The 25,291-nt window shown below is 34.2% G+C and overlaps 1 pseudogene; it reads right to left on the reverse strand.

Annotated features, from left to right (window-relative positions):
• Nucleotides 1–9,728: 9,728 nt before the first annotated feature.
• LOC100683041 lies at nt 9,729–10,693 on the reverse strand (annotated as a pseudogene).
• Between the last annotated feature and the right edge of the window lie 14,598 nt (nt 10,694–25,291).

The following is a 25,291-nucleotide window of genomic DNA, read 5'->3' on the forward strand; positions in this document are numbered from 1 at the left end:
TCCCATCCATGGAGGATCCACCATAATTCTTTATGTATGGGACATTGTGAAGACCCTATGCAAATAGTGTAGTAAGAAATGGCAAGCACACATATTGTGTGAATGTCCTGTGGTCACCTGTACAATTGACTGTCCCATGAAACTCATTAACAAACAAAAGTTCAAAGACAAAAAGTATTCAGAATTTCAAAGCATTAAAGTAAATGTGGGGCTTATTCGGTGATTTTTTTTTTCTTTCTACAAGTTCATTTACATTTGGCTTGAATCTTGCAGTCATTTCCATAACACAGTAAAATATTTAATCTTTTAACAATTTGTTTCATTTTCATCTTTGTTGGGTAATTCCCTCTTTTGGTTATCCATTTTTGTAAAATAACATGTGGGTTTATCATTAGGACACAAAGAAACAACACAACTATCTGATTTGCTGTCTGTGAATGAACTGAGTAATAGATAGGCAGTGACCAATCAGTGGCAGACTTTGAAAGAAATAGTGATTAGTTACTGAAAGTGATAGCATCTTTTGTGTTTTACATAGAGACTTATGGACTGAAAAGCTAACTGCAAAGTACATACATTCTGTATTTACTCATTTTTTGGGGGGGGGCTGGGTACAATATACTTTATTGATGGTACATGACAAGGTAGGGCTCCCCAAGCCCCTCCCCTTCCTCGGGGTCTAGAATGTAAATTGGAGGTCAGGAGATTCTCAGTGTGTTGGAGGATTAAGTTGGAGCAGGGACTCCCCAGCAGCTGAGGACCTCTCTCTTCCTCTTGTTCTTGCTGGATCTGGTGGTCCAGGAGGCTCTTTAATGGGCTATGGTAACTGTAATTTGAACAGTGTTGTTGGGGGACTAGTGTTATTTAACTAAACAAGAGTAATTGATATTTGTGCATATTAGAACCATGAAAAATGAGGACTGCTTGTATTTATTTTATTTATTTACTTTTTTCATAGTGTCAAGAATCTAAGAATGGCTTAGAGTTCTGGTTTGGGGATATCATTAGGTTGCAGTCAAGATGGAGACAAAAAAGTTTTACATCTTAAATATGTAAAGATGACAGTAATATGAATTCGAATATAAAATATTGTTGATTTAATGTAACGATATAATGTCATTAGGCAAGTTATGAAATAAGAAACATAAAAGGTCATTATTTATACTAGTAAAATACTTAACTCTTCCAATAACAAAACAATTGCAAATCAAACAAGAGCAGACAGTTTCTTGCTCTGCAGATTTTTATAATAAGAAACAATACTGTTAACTAATATTGATGAATGTGGAATGAATGTAGAAATAGACACTTTTGTATAATGTACATAAAGTACAGGCTATAAGAAAAAAATATATTCCTATCATTAAAATTTTTTCTTACTCTTTTATCTACCACTTTCCCTTGTAGGAAAATATACTAGGACTATATTATACAACTGAAGAACATAAAATCAATAGTGTTACTCTAACAACTAGAATTTCTGAGATGTAAGTTCTACTCCCAAATTGTTGGGCTCTTTGTAAAACATCCATTTGGCATGCTTTATAAGCTAGGCCTTATTTTAAAATTCTGCATATATAAAGATAAATAAGACTTGGTGCATGCTTTGAGAACCCTTAAAATTTAGTGTGTATATGGAGCAGTATGTATAATATAATATTGCAGCAATTAATTTTGCTATATGTCTGCAATGAAAATAGGTTTCTGTCTCCTAAAGGATTGGGGCCTCAGGTAAGTGCATAAGCAAGAACAGAGGATAGATGTTTTCTTTTCATGTCCTAGGCAGAAGCATTTGAGCGCTAAAGCAATAGGGTGCGTCATCCTTTTTCTACACAGCTGCTGAAGCTCTATTGCAAAATAAGTTCTTGGTATTTCTCTTGACCATGAGAAGCATCGCACAAGTCGATAATGTCTCTGCTTTCAAAACTACGTTGGAGGAAGAGTAATAAAATTCTTTAAACCTGTATTCATTTTATACTTCATATTTTTTTTACATATAATCTTTTGTCTTTCACTTTTCCACTACAGTTCATGGTTATGATGTACATGAGAAGAAATCATCTCTGCTAATCTACCTGAGATAAAGGAGAAGCAGTTTGAAACAGGTTAAATGTTATTTCCTGAATTACAAACCACAGAGATAAAGGCTTCTTAAATTCCAGGTTTTCTGATCACTACTTCATTATGGTTGTTTTTGTTTGCTTACATTATTTCCCATATGATTTTCTTTGACTATCGCTTTGATTTTTTTTTTCCTAAGGGAGGAGGAGTATCTTCAAATGAAATAAAAAAAGAAAAATACAGACAATTTTCAAATATGCATTAATTACAATTGAATGTATTGTGTAAACCACTGTAACTTAATAAGTACTTATGCTGCACAGAGAAGGCAACTGTAGCAATTATTAAAGGCAACATATGGCAGGTGCCTAAAAGCTCCAGGGTGACAAAAAACATGACTTCAGCTCATTATAAGTATTTTCTAAGATCCCCTTAATTGCTATAGTAATTAAAATTTACCAATTTTTGTGAAAATGCCAACTGACTTATTACAATAGAGTGAATATATGCTTTCTATTATTAAAATTATATAAAAATGCACATTTCAAGAATAATTAAAGGTCTTTTTCCATATATCTATATTTGTATTTATATTATATATCCATCTATATCTATCCATATATAGAGTTATAAATATCTCTCTCTCTCTACATAAATAAGTAGTGCCTGACTCTGTGTGTGTGTATCATATAAAGAAATCTTAGAGTTAAAATCCTTCTTTAACAAAGTCACCGTGTCTCATTTTTATTTTCTACACATTGTAGCCTGTTTTTCAGTATTTTCTAATTAGTAATATATACAGTGTGGTGTTTGCAATCTATTGGTAAAGAGTAATAATTAGCATTGTGAAAATTTATTAATTCAGATCAACAAGACAGCTCCATTTTCCAGATCACATAGTACTACTGGTAACACCACTGTGATTAAAAGAAATGTTTGCTGGATTAAAATACAAATGAAAATATAATAATGTATTAACATTTTAATTCTGGGATCCCACGCAACAGGGTAAAAAAAAAAAAACAACGTTCCAAAAGCAATTGGATTTCTTTTAACTTTAAATTTCTTATGTTGTTAGATATTTCAGGTTATTGGATACCCTTGAGAAAAGTTGTTTTAACAGTATAATTTTGAATTCATGACAACATAACCACTTGAAATTGGTTTTTAAGTTAGGGTTTAGTTTTTATTTGTTTAATCAATCCAAGGTTTATGAAACTCTTGGAGGCCTATAAATAGCTAGAACCTTTAAAAAAAATACTTAATATTGTAAGGAAAATGTTTTCCATAAATTTAGTAAAATATGAACACTAGTTCTTTTATAAATTATGGTTCAAAATGGATTAGACAAAAATGTAAAATGTTTTAAAATGTGGTAAAATATGTAATATCTTAACCTAACCTGAATTTTATATTTTTAAATACTCAGATTGTATCAGTTAGGGTTCTGTACAGGAATACAGTTCACTTTAGGGTTTTGTTTCTTTTTTGTTTTGCTAGCAGAAAATGCAAATGTTTATGAAATCATAGGTCACCTCTGGAAATAGGGAGTTTGGGAACATATTGTCTTAGTGAACCTCAGTATCTTTGAAATTTGGAATCAAGAAGCCACTGCTACAACTATAGCCCAACATCAACAAAATGGTGACTAGACATCTAGAATGCTGAGGTCATCTAGCTCCATAGATTTTTTATATGAATGAAGCTTTGATTGGTCAGTGAACTGTAGCAACTTCTAGATATAAGTCTATCTATAAGACTTTGTTTGAGAACAGAAATGTCTGGGGTATTTCAATCAGAGTTACCAGGATCACAGAAGCCAACCTAAGAATTTAAACAGAGGAAATTACTGAAGATAATTTGTTTTCTGAGAAGCCAAAGGTGAATAATGATCCCTTCCCCAACTTCCAAGATTAAAAACCAAGAAACACTTTTATTCCTATTAAGGAAAGATAAAGAGGAGATGTCACCAGAGTTTAGAGACCACAGTTATCCAGTAACCATGGTAGGTTTCTCATTTTGGTGTGGGAGCCATGGAGAAGTTATATTAGCCATTAGAGATAAAGCCTGATGCAGAGAGAGGGAGAAATGCTCTAGATCTTCCTTCTTCATGCCACTCAACATTCTGACTTTGGCTTCCATAGGCTAGAAATGTGGAGAAGCCAATTAAAATCTAGCTTCAAAATACTGGCTGCCAGTTTAATTGGCAGAGCCCAATTCACATCATGAACTCAAATGAAAAAAGAGTGGGAAAGTAGTTTCCAACTTTCCAGTCTATTCTTTATAGAAAGTCCTACTAGGCTAGTAGAAAGATGCTTAGTGCCAGTTCATCATACCCAATATATTTCATCTTAATATATGTCCTTAAATTTCAAGACAATAATGTGTTTTTTGCAATAATGTGTTTTTAGATAACAAGAACACATATATCTGTTAAAAATAGGAAGATTATTGTCCCTTTACAATAGGGAAAGACCTTCAAAGATAGCAACTAATTATTCCATATCTGAGTGAAGTTTATTCTTCTTCCATTTAGTACAATTCCTCTTTTACAATTAGCAACCTCAAGGCTAAATGATAAAGCTACTACCAATGTAACTCTTTTAAAAAAGATTTTATTTATTTACTCATGAGAGACACACAGAGAGAGGCAGAGACATAGGCAGAGGGAGAAGCAGGCTCCATACAAGGAGCCTTGATGCGGGACTCAATCCCAGGAATCTGGGATCATGCCCTGAGCCAAAGGTAGACGCTCAACGGCTGAGACACCCAGGCACCCCTCACCAATGTAATTCTTATATAAAGTGATAGCAGAGACAAAGAAACAAAATTGGCATAAATGCATATATATTAGAAAAATGTGAATAACTATTACAGAATTCTGGCTATTTATAAGGTTTTCCATTATCCTTTCCATTTTCTCTTTGCCCTCAGTTAGCAAGCACCTTAGCTGCAAAAAAGTTAACTGACATCCACATAATGGTCACCTTGTCTACTTGAATAGCAAGAACATCCTATGCCACTGTAGGTTTTCTTGGTTGTTTGGTTAGTTTTTATGTTTGATTGCTTTTTTTTTTTAATTTAAAGCACTTGAATTCAAAGCATTTGAGAAGCTTATCCCTACGAGCTGTTTGATAAATGTATTTTCACCACTCCTCCAATAGGATCATTTCTAGGTGCTTGAACATCTGGACACAACGAGCTGCATGAGCATCAGTGTCCTGCGATCATCTCTTCTTCCTATCAAACTGAGAGCCTACCTGTACATTCACAACTTTCTCTAGTAGGAAGATTCCCTTTTCCTTGAATACAGATGTATTAAACCAACAATATACTCCTGACAGATGCTTTTGCAATCTATGGTGCTTGGTCCAAATATTTTCTTGTGTGGCCAGGTGAGGGTAAGTACATGGAGAGAATACACTATATAAACAATCTATTCATACTGATAGTGCCCACCAAGTCCTATCTATATTTACCACTTCCACATAATGCTTTATGTTACATATACTTACCCTGATGTCCTGGTTAGACATATATAACATCTAGTTCATTATAGTTCATATTACATCTAGTTCCATCTACGGTGCCATAGATTCACTGCACACAAATGTATGATGTATCATGTTCAGAGAGTCAATCTCCAGCAAAGTCCAGTACCAACTTCCACTATAAATTAAATCTCCAAAATATACTTTTATCTCCTTTTTAATTTATGAAGAATAATAAATATCAAAGGTGTTACTGATTGTCAGTGAATTGATTGATTACTTTTGCTTCTCTTTGCTTTTAAACATGCAATGTGTTTTATCCAATCTAAGCTTTAAGTCACCAGAAGCTATATCATCATAATCATCATGATTATTTGGTTTTTGTTAAAATTTCTATATGGTTCCCCTTCTATATAATTCAACTCTTCTGGCTTTATAGGCATATATTTTTGAGAAATAATCTCTACTACCGTTATAAGATCATTTTTAACAAAGATTCCTTGATGAGTGTTTGTTGAACCCTCATTAATGTGACTAGAATGCTTATAAAAGAGATCCCAGAGGGCTGCCTTATCCCTTCTGTAATATGATGACACATTCCATCTGTGAACTAGGAAGCTGATGCTCATTAGACACCAAGTTGGCCAGCATCTTGATTCTGGATTTAGCCTTCAGAATCTTGAGATATAAATGTCTGTTATTTAAGCCACCCAATCCATGGTGTTTTGTTATAGCTTCCTGAACAGACCAGGACATGTAGCATCTTTGGAAAACAATATGGTGGTTCCTCAAAAAAAATTAAACATAAAATTACTGTATGATGCAGCAATTCTACTTCTGGTTATTTACCCCCCCAAAATGAAAGCAGGGTCTTGGCAGATATTAATACATTCTTACTCGTAGTAGCTTTATTCAAAATATGCAAAAGTTGGAAACAACCCAAAAGATGTATCCATTCAAGAAAAAATGAATTAAAAAACATGGTATTTACACACAATGGAATATTATTCAGCCTCAAAAATGAAAGTCATTTCTTCATGTGCTACATGGTTGGACTTTGGAGACATTATGCTAAATAAAATAAGCCATGTACATATTTTATTTGAAGAATTGTTGGTTTAAATCTTTTGTCCACTTTATAATTGGGTTGTCTTTTTCTTAGTGAGTGGTAAGAATTCCTCACATATTTTTCTTTTGTCACTTTTGCAGTTGGTTGCATACATTGGAAACTATTGCCCAACTTAAGATCACAGATGTTTACTTCTATGCTTTGTTATAGAATTTTCATATTTAGCTCTTTTTTAAAATAATTTTATTTATTTATTTATTCATGAAAGACACAGAGAGGAAGAGACCTAGGAGGCAGAGGGAAAAGCAGGCTCCCTGCAAGGAGCCTGATGCGATACTCCATCCCAGGACCCCAGGATCACAACCTGAGCCAAAGGCAGATGCTCAACTACTGAGGAACCCAGGTACTCCTCATATTTAACTCTTTCACTGGGGTCTACGATCCACTTGAGCTCATTTTTGTGTGTTGTGTGAAGCATAAGTCCAAATTCATTATTTTCCTGTAGATATCTAGTTATCCAGCCACATTTATGGAAAAAACTATTTTCTCCATTGAATTGTCTTGGGACTTCTGTCAGAAATCTATTGGTCATAAAGATAGGGTGTATTTCTTGTCTCTTAATTCTATGTCATCATCCATATCTTTTTCTTTGCCAGTGAAACACTACCTTGGGTTACAGTAGGTTTACAGTGTCAATTGAAATGTGAATACTTGAAACTCTTTTTTTTTTTTTCAAGAGAATTTTGGCTATTCTGGATCCTTTGAACTTCTATATAAACTTTAAGATAAGTTTTCCAATTTCTGCAAATCACTAGCAAGAATTACATAGAAACTGCATCCAACTATACATCAGTTTGGGGAATATGGCCATTTCAACAAGTTAAATGATGAGTCAAACGTCAAAGTTAAGTCTTGAATCATGGGACATCTTTCTATTTGTTAGATATTCTTTAATTTCTCTCAGTGTGTTTTGAAATTTTCAGTGTACAATCTAGCATTTCTTCGCTTAAAATTATTTCTATTTATGCATTTTTTGTTGCTGTTATGAATTAAATTGTTTCCTTGTTTCATGTTCAGAGCATTTATTGCTGGTATACAAAGGCATAGTTGGTTTTTGTAAATTGATCTTGGATATTGATTGCCATATTGCTGAACTCCATTAGTAGTTCAGATAATGTGTGTGTGTGTGTGTGTGTGTGTGTGTGTGTTGTGTGTGTGTTTATTCTTTTGGATTTTGTATATCCAAGATTGGGTCGCTTACCAATAAAAATGAGTTTACTGGGGATCCCTGGGTGGCTCAGCAGTTTACCCCCTGCCTTCAGCCCAGGGCCTGATCCTGGAGTTCCGTGATCGAGTCCTACATCGGGCTCTCTACATGGAACCTGCTTCTCCCTCTGCCTGTGTCTCTGCCTCTCTCTCTCTCTCTCTCCCTCTCCTCTCTGTGTTTCTCATGAATAAATAAATAAAATCTTTAAAAATGATTTTATGAACTTCTTTTTTTATAATCTGAATGCATTTTTTTGTCTAATTGCCATGGCTAGAATTTTCAGTAAAATGTTAAGTAGAAGTAGTAAAAATGGATATCATTTTTTTTTGTTCCTGATTTTAAGAGGAAATATTCAGTCTTTCTTCATTAAATATCCTGTTAGTTGTGAATATTTTGATATGGTTTTGATATACTTTCTCAAACCTAAAGGATTCCATGTATTTCTAGTTGTTAAATAGTTTCATCAAGAAAAGGTGTAGAACTTTTCAAACACTTTTCCCATAACTGTTGAGATGATAGCTTTTATCATGTATTCTATCCATATATGGGATTACATTGATTTTTGTGTGTTAAATCTACCTTACGTTTCTGGTATAACTCTACTTAATCATGGTGTACAATCCTTTTCATATGTTGCTGGATTCAGTATGTCAGTATTTTACTGAGGATATTCATCATTTATAATCATAAGGGCTATTGCTCTGTAGTTTTCTTGTAATTTTTTTTCAAGGCACATTTAATTCAATATCAAGAGTGAAATACAGGGGGACCTGGGTGGCTCAGTCAGTTAAGCATCAGCCTTTGGCTCAGATTATGATTCCAGGGTCCTGGGATGGAGCGCTAAATCCTTGGGCTCAGTGGGGAGTCTGTTTCTTCCTCTACCCTTCCCCCTCCTAGTGCTCTTTCTCTGTTTCTCTCTCTCTCAAATATATAAAACATTTTCTTTAAAAAAAGAGTGCAATACAAAAGGCCCAAATAGAATGAAGGAAACACATTCCCTATTAATACCAACAACAGTTCTCTTTCAAAATACACCTACTAAATGGAATGGGGGGATTTAATTTCATTACCGGAAGAAATAACCCAGTGAGTCTCATCGCAGCCAATATTATTATACAATCTAGTGACAAGATGAATGTTTATAACGCTTCCAACAGTTTCTACCTGAAGTTTGATACCATACCTTTATGTTTGTATAGTCCCCAATAAGATCATTTGCAGCATTAGCAACCAAAGAACAATCCATTGATTAAAACCGGAGTAAGTTTCAGTCAAGTGATAGAGAGCCCCAAACTAAATGGTTAAATATATGAAGTACTTGTACTGACATCTATTATTTGATTCGTGACTATTAAACTGGTTCTTAGCAAATAAAAACTTTTAAGGCAAAATTTACCTCATTTGAGTTTTGACCAAGACGTTCAACAACAATCACAGTCTCACTGGCAACACGGAAATACGGTGTCTCTGTCACTATGCTCAAGGTTAAGAGCAACGTGCATCACATTTTTACATTTTATTAGAATTTTAGGTGTTCAAGTCATGATTTTAAATCTCTAGGTTTTCGGGGCACCTGGGTGGCTCAGTGTTTGAGTGCCTGCCTTTGGCTCAGGACATGAACCTGGGGTCCTGGGATAGAGTGCTGCATCAGGCTCCCTCTGCCTACACCTCTGCCTTTCTCTCTATGTTTCTCATGAATAAATAAATAAAATCTTTGTAAAAAATAAATAAATCTCTAGGTTTTCATTCTTCCAAATTGAAGACACAGTGTGCCACAGGCTTGAGATTCCCATTTTTCCACCTTCTTCAAACAGAAACATTTCTCAAGTGTTTACAAGTTTTAGAAGAAGTTTTCAGAGGTAGCCATTTCTTTGGAATAGTCCCATGCCATTAGGCCTCTGAAGCAAGGGGTGGGGAAGAGAAAAAAAGCTAACACCAAGTTTCATTTGGTAGGTTTTACATTAAACATTATAAGCGGGCAGCCCGGGTAGCTCAGCGGTTTAGCGCTACCCTCAGCCTAGGGTGTGATCCTGGAGTTTGGGATCGAGTCCCACATCAGGCTCCCTGCATGGAGCTTGCTTCTCCCTCTACCTGTGTCTCTGCCTCTCTCTCTCTCTCTCTCTCTCTCTCTCTCTGTCTCTCTCCGTGTGTCTCTCATGAATAAATAAATAAAACCTTAAAAAAATTTATAAGCTGAATAGTATAAAAATGTGTTTTTTTTGTTGTTGTTGTTGTTTGTTTGTTTGGCTCAAAAAGTCTGAGTCTTGGTGTGGAAACCAGTATGTGGCTGTCTCACCACAGCTTTCTCCTCGTGGAACTATTGGGGAAGTCTGGACTGGGGAGTATGATTTGTTTACCTATCAGGTGTAAACTTCCAGGCACTCAGTTCATTTTGGCTTTGTTTCAGTTTGTCTTTATTCTATTCCAGTCCACCTTTCATTTTTAGGAAAAAACAAGTTGACCACTGGTTCTACCATTGTTGATCTCAGTTGGGCAATGCTAGGCTGCTGGACTTGCTTGAGCTACTTGATTTGAGTAGCACACTTGGATCTCTTGCTTCCTGGTTGCTGGTCATGGTACAAGGATGTTTTCTTTCTGAGCAGCCTCTTGTTGTTGCTTTAGTTTTTCTTCAGACTCCCTTAAGCCAGTTACATCATTAGAATTAAGATCTGTGTACTTGCCCTCCAGAGCCTAGACATATGCTTCACACTCTTTCCATCTCGGAGTTAACTCATCATGTGCTATGACTTTGAAGTCTGTTGTACTCCTTGGAAACTTTTTGGGAAGAGGTTTCTCCTTGGTCATTTTGAATCCTTTCCAGAGGCAGCTGCCGCCCATTCACACTGCTAGAATTTCACTGCCCAGGCCTCCAGAATACCACACACTCCATTTTCTCTTGTCTGCAAGAGCGATACCACACTCCTCCTTTTCCCTTGCCTGCACCCTCCTTTATTTGTGGTCTCACGGACATCAAATGCTGCTTGTAGTTTTCTTGTAATATTCTTGTCTGATTTTCATATCACAGTAATAGTGATCTCACAGAACGATTTGAGAAGTGTAATCTATCTTTTGGAAGAGTTTGTGAAGGATTCCGATGAAGTCTTTTAAAAAATGTTTGGTGGAATTTATTAGTGAAGGCATTTGGGCCTGGATTTCTCTCTCTAGCTCTCCTCTCTGGCTCTTGGTCTCTCTCTTTTACCACCTGGAACTCTTTGCTTTTTGCAGATCTATTTAGATCATGTATGGGGCGGGATTTGGCTTTAATTTGATCCAAATTAAAGCATAGAAGACTGCTGTCTTAATGAAGATTAGCAATTTCTCTTCAATAGTTGATTTTTATTTTGTTCTGTGCCTTTAAATGAATACAAGATTTTTGAAATTGTAATTGTAGTTCTTTTAACATATTTTTGTGTTTTAGAGAGAATTCACACAGTTCTTCACTCTGCCATTACAGAAGGTGATCTGGGCCAGAGGAAAGCTGGTTCTATCTAGTGGTTATTGTGAAGGTAGAAAAATTTGAGCCAGTAATATTTTAGGAAGAATCTTCATGATATAAGAATATGATATTTTAGAAATACCTAATAATCAATGAAAAGATAAAATATATAATATCATTGATTTTATCACAATCTAATTATTGTAAATGGAGACAACAATTAGATAAACAGTTATGGATAGATGATGAAACTCCTCTTTGTAAGATATTAAAATGGGTCACAAACATTTGACTACCTGAACTATTTCATTAAATATCTGAAGTTACCGTATGACTTACAGGTAAACTCCAACTTATCCTAAGGCTGAGGGCATCAGCTTTCTAAGGCAGATGATTAATTAATGCAACTTTTGATTCCAAGTTTAATAATTTATTTGCCTATCAATGCCACTATAAAATCCCTGAAGCTCTTTACAAAGTTTGCAATGAGATAGAGTTAGCAGGTGCTACTAAGAGAATATACAAGTTTCCTTAACAAAATGCCAGAAGTTGATTGTAGACCAACTGGGGAAGACCTATGAGATCCTTCCAGTGTACACAAAAGGAATGAATCCATAATTAAATTACAGTTAATCACAGATGGTTATTTTACAGCAGGTGCTCAACTTTGAAATCGTAGCTCTGGACTATTTTTGTTCCAACATGGTGCTCAATCCCTGTTGGTTATCTGGCAATATTTTGTGGTTAGGAAAATGTTTAGATATGGTGGAAATTTTATTTTATCTTTTCCATAAATACATAAAATATTATTTCATATAATCTTTCATGTAAGTTTTATGAGCATATACAATATTGTTTTGATATATTTTTAAAAACACTGAAAAATATAGTTTATTTATTAGATTCACAAACCTCCTTGATTCAGAAACAATAGTCATTCAAAGGTATTGGTAGGATTATGTGAAATAGCAACAAAATTTTTAATATTCAAATTTTCTCAAGTTTAAAAAAATAATCTTATATAGTCAACAACACCTTCAATGACAAAATATAGGCTTATTCTTATCACATTTCTCTTTCAAACAAGTTAACAAAATAAGCAAAATACAATATAACATTGCATCATTTGTCATTAACTATCATAATGTACAAAGGGAAAGAATGGGATAGATCATTTTTTCTATGTTTAAAATTAACACTAACATTCTGTAAATAATAACGTTGCTCAGCAAAACAGATCCTTCTTCTGAATATCATAAATATAAAGCTGATCTGAATGCATCTATTTCAGGGTCTAATTATTAAAGATCTATTAAATGCAAGATGCTTAACTAAATACAAGTTGTAGTTGCATTTTCAGTTTTGGGATTTCATTATGGACCTATTAATTTTTGACATTCTTATAGGTAGCCACTAATTACCCATTCCTTCCATCTCTCTCTCTGTTCCTTTCCTAATTCTTGGTTTGGAAAAAGGAGCTGAATATGAAATACTCCTCTTCCTAATTGCTTTGGCATTGCTTTCTGGCAATATTGCTTTCAATCTGTTATTTTCTGTAATGATCCAAATAGGTATTTCTGTCTCTCTCTCTCGTTCTTTCAGTCTCTCACTCTCTCTCTCTCTCTCTCTCACACACACACAAGCACACACACACACAAGTAAAGAAAGACATCTACAGCATCCCACTGTAGGAGAATAAGCCTTCTTCAGATTTTTGGAAGGACACTGGAATAGCTCTTTCTAGGTGAGAAACATGGAATGATAAAAGCAGTGTAGTGTAAGATCTGCGAACACCATCACCACCTGAGGGACTTTGGTCAGATTGAGTCAAATAAACAGAAACAAAGGAATCATGTCTTTCATCAAAACATATTATTCAGAAACCTGAGATAAATTAAAATATTCACAGAATCAAAATAACAACATTTCAAATAAAGGCTCTGGCAAAGAAAAAAAAAAGTTCAACACCTGTGTCAGAGTCTGACCTCTGACTTCCTTTCCCAAAGAAAATATTCTTGACTAACTAAACGGAACCATGAGCACACCATTATATATACCATTTTTTTCTTACTTCTCTTGCCACTTAACAATACATGTGCTTTCCTTCTTCCTGTAATGACTTTCCCCTACTTTTACCTACAACTGCATGTCTTTCTCAGTTTTTTCTACCCCCAATTCAAGTCAGTAATACCTCTAACACATAAATTACACAGTCACAAGTTGTATCAAGGAAATATTCCCAGATGATACCTATTCAAGATTTAATCATTTGATGTTCCTGTGTTGTTTTTAAAACACTCAATATTTGTGCCAAAATGACATTTCTGGTCCGTCTTGAAATTTTCTTCTTTTCCATCAACTGTGTGCTCCTAATTTAGGGAGCGATTACATCATATCCTTAGTAACCCAGCATGATGCCTGTCGCATAGGTACTGGTACTGAATAACTTGTTTTTTGTTGTTTTTTTTTTTTTTTAATAATGAGTAAATATGTTATGCTAAATAGTAACAATTTTGTGGCTTTAAATATTTTCTTTCTCAATTGCTTTCTATTCTTACCCATAGAAAAGAAATGCAAAGTAAGAACATTGCTAGTAAAATAACTACTAATTTGAAAAACTAGAGACCTTTAATATATTTTTAATATGTAGTAGTTACTAGCTGTGTTGCCAATACAGAAGATGTGATTTTCCTTTTTTAATCAGAGAAAACTATGGCTATTGCTGTGTCGAATCTCTGACTGTTATATGGAAATAAAAATATAATGCACATACACATTCAAACTGGATCCAAAGGTTGAGAAAAGAATAGCTTATCTAACCAATATCTAATGGTTAGTTTATTGCTTATGTCATTTCAAAAGCTATTTAGAATGGGCATTTATCATCTTTATTATAAATCTACCTACTAGAATTATTTGTCTGATGTGTACATTTTACAGTGTAGGTTTTAACAATAAAAGGTACTTCTGGTGGTTTTAAGAGATTCAGTGTACAAAACAGTCCCCATACCTGAGTCAGTCCCATACCTCAAATAAATCTTCTATAAAACCAGGTAGATATAATGGGGTCTAATATCACCAATTTCACATTATCTACATTTTAAAAACCCCTCAGTAAGTAGCATGCTTTGAAGACAAAGATTATATTTCCTAAAAAGCTACCATGGCAACTGATTTCCTATTAGTCAAAATTATATTTATATTTATTTATTAAGTATGTTTTCTATGGAATGCCAGCTTTTAAAAATTACAACCTTATTAGTCATCATGATATCTGAGCTGTAAGCAGATCTACCCATATATTCTCACTGACAAAATTATTGAGGTATAAATTAGTGAAATGCTTTGACTATATTTTGTAAAATGTTATGGAAATAGTCAAATGTATATTTCAAATTTACTCATTATAAATTGCATTCTATATTTTTAATAAAAATTTCTATGCTTTACATAGTAGAAACAAACCCATAGAATGCTTAGATAGAACTCTTGTCCTCTGGTGTTTTCATGTGATCAAGTGCTCCAGCATTCTAATCTACAGAACAAGGATGATTACTAAGTTAAATCCAAGTGATTAATTTAATGAGATTTTAAATGCTAATATTTTGGACACAATTGATGACATATAGGTCCTAATAAAGAAGGTAGCCGATAGAATATAGTTAATGGCATTATAATAACATTGCACGATGGCAGGTGGTAACTACACTTGTGAGAATAGCATAACTTATAAACTTGTTGAATCGCTATGTTGTACACCTGAAACTAATGTAACATTATGTGTCAACTATACTCAGATTTTTTTAAAACTTGTAAGTGTACTTAAAGTGTGTATACTCACTTTTTTACATAAGAAAAAATAAGCATCTGGAGTTACAATGTCTCAATCCTTGATCCTCCTTTACAGAAAACCTTAAGTATATGGAGAAATTCTTCACTTGTGTATTAATGAAAAGTTCACAAACTGATGTTCCAATGGACAAATGTTACATTGTGATCTTTTTATTAAAGGAATTGCACCAATACTAAAGAATTACAAAATTAACAGAAATGTGTAAATTATGTTTTTTTTCTTAAGAAGTCTTCTTGTTTTCAAGTTTTCTTCTTGAGGTCTCTTTGAATGGTTATCTGTTTTCTGGTTTACATAACTTATTCTCCTGGTGCTAAGAGTGATTATTATTGGTCATTTATGACAGCTCTTTCCCTGATGTATATCTTAGAAAAAACACTATTAAAAATTGGAAAACAGAAAATAATCTGAGAAGTCTGAAGTTTTTTGTAATTGGTACAAAAATATTTCTTTAGGTAAAAAAAAATGAAAGAATCTATTATTTTGGAAAATGTTAAGTGAGTTACCTGGGGGTATGGGTAAGATGATGAGAAATGAAAAGTTCAACTCATTTCTTGCATATACCACAACAAAATTAGATGGAAAGTTGTTTGCCAAAGAAAAGAGTGTTGGGATATGAATGAATCATAATAAAATTATAATAAAACTATATTCAACGAAAAACACAGTAAGGTCTGTTGAACATCAGACAGGATTGGAAAGTGTAATCTCAAGAAAATCTTATAATCAACTGGGAAAAATGTTAGAAATAAAGACAGAGAGCTGATATCTCCATAGTTTGTACAACAGAGATATTACATAGATATTTATGTACCTTAAGAGGCAGAAAAAAAAAAACAGAAAATTTTTAAACGATGTAATGAAAAAGAAAATCTCTGCACAGATCTGTTTATGAAAAACAAGAGACAAAATAAAGTTGTCATTACAAGCATATATTTATAAATATGTGTATGTGAATTAGTATTAAAGTTGTTTTGATATAAAATATATAAGAAAATTAGTTATGGGTAATAGAAAGTGATATGTTAAGAACATGAAAACACATACACATTATAATCTTTAAAAGTGATTATCAATAACATACTGCTCATCCCAATTAGAAAACTGGATATGTGAGACATGGAAAAACTGTAAGTTGGCTGCTTTCTTCATTAACAAAGCTGACATGCAGAAAGTGATTCTGACTAGGAAGGGAAATATAATATTTGAAATAATTTCTGAGTATCTCAGCACTTGCCAGGAAATCAGGCATCTTCAGTTTATTTATCTTATCATCGAAAATAGGTTAAACTCCTACTTTGTACCAGAAACTGCTCTAAATTTGGGGGGTACAAGGGTGCCTGGGTGGCTCAATCAGTTACGCATCTGCCTCCAGCTCAGGTCATGATGCCGGAGTCTGGGATCAAGCCCCTCTTTGGACTCCCTGTCAGCAGAGAGCCTGCTTCTTCCTCTCTCTCTGCCCCTCCCTCCCCTGCTCCTGCTCACTCTCTCTCACTCTCTCTTTCTGTTATGCTGATGAAAATAAGCCAGTCAGTCACAAGGGTGAAAAGGATGGTGCAGAGCAGGGATTAACAGAGCAATGATACCTTCTGTGACTTGAAGGTCATGGGTACATTGCATAAGTAGAGAGTCTGGCCTAAAATACAATCAGAGGGCTGTGCATCCTAACAGAAACAAAGGCAATGCATATCTTACATGTAAAGATTCACAGAAATTTCTTTTAAAAATATATTATTTATTTATTTATTCATAAGAGACACACAAATATTGGCAAGAGACAGAGGCAGAGGGAGAAGCTGGTAGAGGGGAGCCTGATGTAGGACTCCATCCCAGGACCCCAGGATCATGACCTGAGCCAACCACTGAGTGACCCAGGTGCCCCCAGAAACAGCTCTTAGAGCCCTACCTCACATTGATGTGGCTCATCACTACTGATATTTCAAATTTCTGAGAGAGTCTTGGTGGCTGTAAGGTCATATAATTCTAACATGGCTTCTCACACTATTTTCCATACATAGTTATACCTTGATTTTAATTAAAGTCCATGTATGTCGTATAAATGCTTGAAAATAACTTCTGTTTCAACTAAAATGCTGGAGGAAAATAAAAATTTATGTAGCTGCCAAAAACAAAAAAAAAAAGAGAAGGGAAACATTAAGTTAAAAAAAATGAGATTATAAATGCGAGAATAAATCAATTAGGAAATACACGTAAATGAGACCAACATGTCTATTTAAAAATTCCTTATTGAGTAAAAATTATTCCTGAAGTCAAATATAATAAATGTTTCTAAAATACAAATGCAAATTTAAATAAAAGATGGTCAAATATCTACTAAACTAATACATTAAAAATGTTTATCTTAGAAATACTTTGTTTGCAATAGTAGAATCCACTCAAATCAGCTTTAAAAAGAGATATGGAGGGGCACCTAGTGGCTCAGTCAGTTGAGGGATGACTCTTGATTTCAGCTCAGATGATGATCTCAGGGTTGTGAAATTGAGCCCTGCATCCAGGCTCCCAGTCCAATGTGGAGCCTCCTTAGGATTTTCTCTCTCTCCCTCTCTCACTGCTTCTACCCCCACCACAGGGTGTGCTCTCTCTAAAAAAAAATAAAAATAAAAAAAATAAAGATTATAAAGTAATTGCACTGATATAATGCTCTGTTATTAATTTTAAATATATATATATATATATTTAAACTAATCCTTTGGAAAATAAAATTTCTGGGTTGCCTGGGTGGCTCAGTGGTTGAGCATCTGCCTTCAGCTCAGGTTGTAATCCTGGAGTCCCAGGATCGAGTCCCACATTGGGCTCCCTGCATGGAGCCTGCTTCTCCTTCTGCCTATGTTTCGGCCTCTCTCTCTGTGTCTCTCATAAATAAATACATAAAATATTTAAAAAAATTTTTTTAAGAAAATTGCTAAAAAGTAATAAAGAAAAAAGAGGTCAAATTACAAATTATGCATGAAAAGTGTATATCATCACAGAAAGAAGAAGTGATTAAAAGATAATTAGATTCATAAAAAATACATAGTAACAATTTGGAAATCAATAAAAAGAGTTTTTTAGAGATTTTATTTTTTTATTTATTCAGAAAGGTATAGAATTAATATGATTATACCTTATTTGCACACTGAATTTTATGTATGTACTGAAATTCAACAAAACAAACCTAAGCGAATGAGACGACATAACATTTTCTATATGAAGACACACATTTTTTGCTAATAGGCTATAGCTTCAACACAGTTATAATAAAAATATGATAAAATTTTAATCCCAACTTATATCTTTTGGGCTAGGTTTTTTGGAATCTGAATAAAAATATTTTAAGTTCCAGAAAAATAAACATGTGACAATGCTCAGATAAATGTTTCCCCTTCAATTTAGTACATCCTTAGTACTTTTTTTAATTTTTTTTTCTTAGCAAGAGAGAGAGCACGCATACATGCATGGGGTGAGGATGGGGTGGGGAGATGGAGTCTGGGGGATGGATGAGGTCAGAGGGAGAGGAATAATCTTAAGTGGGGGTCCATGCTCAGCCTGGAGCCTGACTTGGGCTCTATCTCAGAGATCATGACCTGAGCCAAAATCAAGATTGGACCCTTAACAAACTGAACACTAAGGCGCCCCTATACTTAGCTTTTTTTTTTTTTTTTTTTAATGAACTGGATAAACCTGAGGAATTAAGCATACTTCCTACTCTTAAAGAGCCTAAAATCGGATCTCTACACCAAACCCTATTTAATAGTATTATATAAAATCTTTATTATAGTCAATTGCTGTTTAATGTTTTGTAGAAACTAAACACACTGGAAAAGAATACTTAATCATTTAATGATTTGTGGTAACAGGAAATACAAATTTAGATTTTCACACACTATGTAAAATATTTAACTGTAAAACCAGAAAATACAGAAATATTGAAAGAAAGTATATATCTATTTAATTATGACCCTAATAAAAAATATTTTAAAAATAGCTAGATCCAAATGAAAAAGAAAATTGAAAATGTCACAATAAATTTAGAAGGCAAAGGATTGAACATATTTTGTCATGGGTTAACTTCTATAAAATTATTATTTATTTATTTTTTTACTTCTATAATATTTAAATAAACTATACAAAAGAAAGAGGAAGAAGCTGTGTAACTTGAAAAGAAAATAAAGCACACAATTAGAATTTTGCTAAAGATGAAATATAAACAGCTGACAAGTAAAACCATTCTTCAACTTCATTCTGTGTGATAGAAATAATAGTTATAAAAGATTGAAGAACCTACAAACAATTCACTTCTCAAGATTTACTATCGCTTTCCCATTGATTATGTCAAGAGATCATATAGCTGCATCCCTAAGCCCTGTTGTCTTGCTTCCGCAAAATTGCTTTCCAGGGTTTTGCTTTCATATTTTCAGCTTGTTGAGGTACTCTGCAAAAGATAGCTTTATGAAAGCCAATGAAGGATGCCATTAGAGTCTATCAAAAAGCTTCAACAGAAGATTCTTTTTTTTTTAAGACTTTATTTATTTATTCATGAGAGACACACAGATAGAAAGGCAGAGACCCAGGCAGAGGGAGAAGCAGGCTCCAAGAAGGGAGCCCGATGTGGGACTCTATCCCAGGGCTCCAGGATCAGGCCCTGGGCTAAAGGCAGCACTAAACCGCTGAGCCACCTGGGCTGCCCTCAACAGATTCTTAACAAGAGATTAATGTTGTAATTGAAAGGAGCTAGATTGCCTATGCTTGTGTCCACCTGGAACCTCGCTACATGACCAAACTGGGCATAAAGGCCTTTGCAGATGTAGTTAAGGTGAGGGTCTCAAGATGAGCACATATAGGACTTAGTCCTAAACCCAGTGACTGTGTGTCCTTATGAGAGGAAGAAGAGGGAGGTTACAGGTAAAGAGACACAGAAGGGAAGGTCATGTGAAGATGAGGCATATATTGGAGGGCAGCCACTAGCCCAGGAGGGCCAAAAATTTACAGCAGACATCAGACAGCTGGGAGACAGACATGAGATAGAATCCCCCTTAGAACCTCCTACCCCTTGATTTCAGACCTCAGGCTTCCACAACTATGGGACAGTACATTTCAGTTGCTCTGTAGCCTGAGGAAAAAAAATATACTACCTTTGGCATAATAAATCTCTTATTCTCTCTCTGACTCATTGTCTTCATTTTTAAATGGTGATAATTATAATATTGCCATCACATTTTTATAAGTATTAGAGAATATTCTAATACTTATAAATTAAGTAATAATATTCTAATATATTCTAATATAGAATAATAATATTCTAATATTCTAATACTGCTCTGAGCACAGTATCTAGCACAGTCTAAGCACTCAAAAAGTGGTGGCTATAATTTTTATTATGGGAGGTGACTTTTTAGGGAATGCTTAGAGCAGCAAGACCTTGGGTTATCTTGGCAGACTGTCTCGATTATCTTGGCTAGACTCCCCGTCCAGATGTGTAGGGGAAATAGGTCTGGAAGGAAGGTCACTACCTGCCATGTGTAATGTGTAGTCACCTAATTTAAGAATGCGGTATGAGGAGAGAAGAATTTGGAATTTATATTCACAGATTAGAATATCAAAAGGACCACCATGCTCCACAGTTTCTGTATCTCAGGAAGTACTCCTCATTCTGTTACTTTTCTGTGGTATTAAGACTGCATTTTTCCCCATGCAGTATGTTAATGAACAGGGAGGAATTGCACATGGGCCTATGGTGATATTTTGTAGTTAAGCTTTCTCTCTGATGGTCGTTGTTTTGCTTGGTAATTGTCTCTTCTCCTAGTCATCCAAGGTAACCACTCTCCCAGGGCTAGTGAGGAAGACCGAAGTCTTTCACCTAATTAAGGATTACAATTTTGCCAGCATTACCTGAGCTGACGCATTCTAAATGCGTGGTGCACTTGGGGCAGTCTGTTCCTGAGGCAGGCAAAAAGGGGGTGTATTGTCTCAAGAGAATTATTTTAAATAACAATGAAACTACTGAAAATTGGTCAACTTTGATTACCACAGTACTGAACAATGTTAAGCAAACTCAGTGATGTAATAAACACTCCACCTGGATAGTCTGCTTCCATAACTCCCCAGTGACATGCCATCACCAAAGCTCCGGGGATAGATTGTGGGATGATCTCTTGATTTTTTAAAAAAATAATTATTTATTTGAAGTTCTTGTTTTACTTATGGAGAAGTATCTCCTTTTAAAGTGATAAGCACTTAAGTCAGTCATACCTTTTACTCCAAAGAGACTATTGCTCATCCCTCTGGAAGTTTTCTCTTCTGTGAATTTTGTTTTACTGCAAGTTAACCTAGTCTTGCCGTCTAGCCATTTAGAGATCCAACTTTCCACCAATTCAAGTGTCCTTCAACTCCCCTGGAAGTTTCAGTGTCCTGCACACAAAGACTTATACTTTGCATCCTTGAGAATCATGAGACTTTTTCCTTTCTGGTTTAGCACTTATTTCAATATGGGGTACACTTCAGAGATCATTACAAGTTCCTCAGATGAGAAAAATTACAGATTTTTAGAAATTCAACTCATGCTACTTTTCTTAGTTGTAATTCTAATTTTCAAGTAATCCCAGAATTTAAAGAAAAAGCATCTCTCTCTACATTCGTAAAAATATTAAGATATAAGCATATGATTATTTAAAATGCAAAAAAAATGTAGAACTATCTATCTCGGAGATTAAGCAGAAAGCTAGAATCTGTTCTCCTATCCCTTAGAAAAATGCCAGTATTCTTCAGCTGCAAGTGACAGAAGCTCAACTGTCCAACTAGTGTAAGCCAGATGAAGAATCCCTGCACCACACACCTGGGCAATCCAAAGAATGAAGTTGAGTTCAAGAAGCTGAGCTACATGTAGAGAAAAACAAGCATACTAACAACCATGCTGTTCGAGCTCTGTCTCTTCATCTCTACCTTTACTCTCTCATGTGCTGGCAACTTTCGTAGAAAGATCTTCCTCTGTGGTAGAAAATATGTCCACCAGTTGAACTAGGCTTAGCCATCCTTGCAGGTAGTCATTTCAAAGTAAAGGTGGCATCTCTCTCCAATACGTAGCAAATTTCCCAGAGTAGTGATTTCTCATCCTTAAGTCATGTGTCCATTGCTGAAGAAAAAAATCATTGTTGTTAAAAGATAGAAATTTAATTGGTAATCTAAATCACAGGTCTACTCGTGTGGCAGGTGAGGGGGCACTATAATAATACCAAACCTATTAAATTGGAGCTGTCCACTACCAATCAAAAATGCTCTTTTCTCTTTCATCTTTTACAAATAGCTTCCTGTTCTTTTTCTTGATAACGTTTACCAGTTTCCAGGCATATAACTCTTAGTTTGCTTACTCATATTGCCTCCCTTCCTGACTATACTGCAGTCTTAAAAATGACAGCAATCATATTTGTGTCCACCAATCTACCTGGTGCCCTGCAGAATATCTTATGTATGAAAGGTTCTAATAAATAATATTACAAAGTGAACCATAGCTAGAGTGGTGTTTCTTACCTTGGGGAAAATTATCATTATCTATATGAATTTATTTTTTGTTTTTGACTATTCAGTACACATTCTGAAACTCCTGCCCACACCTGCTAAATCAGAATCTCAGTCCTTTCTCTGCTTTGGGAAGAGCCCACCTTTATCCACTGATTCTAATGTTATATATAGCTATGCCAATTTACTTGTCTGTATTAACTGAATTATTGTTTTCCATTGGGGATCTTAAAGTGACTGTGGACTAATAACATTATTCAATTTAATTTAAAAATATAAATATAAATGTACCAAAGAAAAATTTCAAATTCTTCTTTGGCTGTTTCAGGAGCCAAGTTACTAGGGTGACTCTCTTGAGTCGTAAGATAATAAAGAACCATGGTTCTTTTTTGCTCATAACATCCTGGCAGTTAATATTGACTATACATCCTTCCCTGTGCATGGGAAATTAAAGTATTCCCTGTGGAACTCTTACTCTAAGAGGTATATTTTGGAAGTGCTCCTGTGGTGTCATATTAAATACTTTTTCCAAGTTCCTCTGAATTGCTTTCATTCCTGTTCGTATCATGTTCCACATAAATACAGTGACCATATCATTTATCTTCTGAACTGGGATACATTTGAGAAAGAAAGGGAGCAGTACTATACTTTTGTAGCAGACATACCCCAGGACTGTCCCAGGTCACCCTATACATAACAAAGAAGCAGGGAGAGAGGCATCACAAGATTATGTAATGTTTAGGGATTGGTTTTAGTTTTTGTTGGTCCATGACTTCGAATATACAAAACTGACACTTCCCATTACAAATTCAAGATGTACTTTTCATTATTCCAAATCACTTATAAGTATCAGAGAAACTGTTCTTCTTAGAGGCATGGAGAAGGGAAGAGAAAAAATGGTATTTTAAGATGCTTTATTGGAAAAAGCGGAAGGAAAAAAATCTAAAATATTTTGAAATGTTTATCATGAGAATCTAGCCAATTATATCCATAATTTCAGATCCCTAGGAGAGACGGAGGGGAAGCAGGGAGGAACAGATTAAAGACTGTTGTTGTGTATTTCATTTCACTCAAAATCTGTATGAAAATAAATCTCCTCTAAAACTCAAAATACTATCAAGGCTACATAAATCTACTCATGAATAAACCCCCATATTTAACTGATGCTAGATATATAAATCACCTAAATGAAATTTAACATGTTCTGATGGCTCCATCTTCCAAATAATGTATATGTTTATGATAAATATTAGGTTTTAATAAATTCCTTAAAATGCTAGTGTCTGAATATCTATTACAATAAAGTGTGTAGTAATGCAAATGAACCAAGAAAAACTACCAATTTAATAATTATAAACTACTCATTTGTTTTGTAGATGCTTAGGTTTTTTATTCCTATTATAACAAACTCTCATTACCAAAATTTAGTGGTATTTTTTAACGTATATTAAGATGAAATTATAGTGAGGCAGTGATTTGCAAATATAAGATTAAAATACTTAGTACTGTGATAGTCCATAGAGAATACTTATTAAATGTTACATATAATTATTTTCATTTTTATTACCAGCTGCTTCTTAAATTTAACAACAAAAAGAAAAACCAGTTTAACACAGAGAAGAATATATCCAAATAAAATTGCTTTTATCCAAAAACAATAACATACAAATTATAAAAAAAGCTATGAAATAAATATTATTAACTAGCATATGTTTCTGTGATAAAGTTATTATTGATTTTACTTTTTTTTTAAGATTTAATTTATTCATTCATGAGAGACACACAGGGAGAGGCAGAGACACAGGCAGAGGGAGAAGTAGGCTCCATGCAGGGAGCCCGATGCGGGACTCCATCCCAGGAACCCGGAACCATGCCTTGAGCTGAAGGCAGATGCTCAGCTGCTCAGCCGCCCAGGCATCCCAACTTTATTTAGTTTTTAATCAGATAGCCTATCTCTTCATATTAGCATCAGAATTCTTAATGTGAAATTTGATTGCCACTATATGCATTTTGTTGTTTTTCCCCTTATGCTTCTTTTGTAGCCCAACAAAGCATATATATGCTTATCAAATGAATAAAACATCAAGTTTTGTGATATAAAGTCAAAGTACTGGGAGTACAAATATTAATAAAAATATTTTAAAAAGCATTTAGAAATTTGGATATTTTTGGTTCTAATGAACTTAAAGTCTTGTTCTTGGGATTATCAATGCAACTGATATAACTGAATAAATGAATATATGTATATGAATATATATATATATATATATATATTCCTCCAATATCTTAATTGAATTATATCATACATGGCAGAGCCACCAAAGTGAAATTATATTCAGGCACGTTCTCACTGATTATACTGTCTAAAAGATTGATGGGACAGTATCATTCTCATTTTTTAAGAAAAATAATCCTTTATATTCTTTAAATGTAAATGACGTTCTAAACCACAGTGTGAGGTGACTTCACAATTATTTTGGGGATTTCCAGGAAGCAAAGGAGCCATATATTTAAAATGCATAGATTCGGATACATTTGGACACCATAAATTATGATTTATGAACCCTTCTATTGTTTTTAGAAGGAATTCTTATCAAAACTTAAT

The sequence above is a fragment of the Canis lupus genome, chromosome 6 (genome assembly GCF_011100685.1).
Source record: "Canis lupus familiaris isolate Mischka breed German Shepherd chromosome 6, alternate assembly UU_Cfam_GSD_1.0, whole genome shotgun sequence".
NCBI lineage: Eukaryota > Metazoa > Chordata > Mammalia > Carnivora > Canidae > Canis > Canis lupus.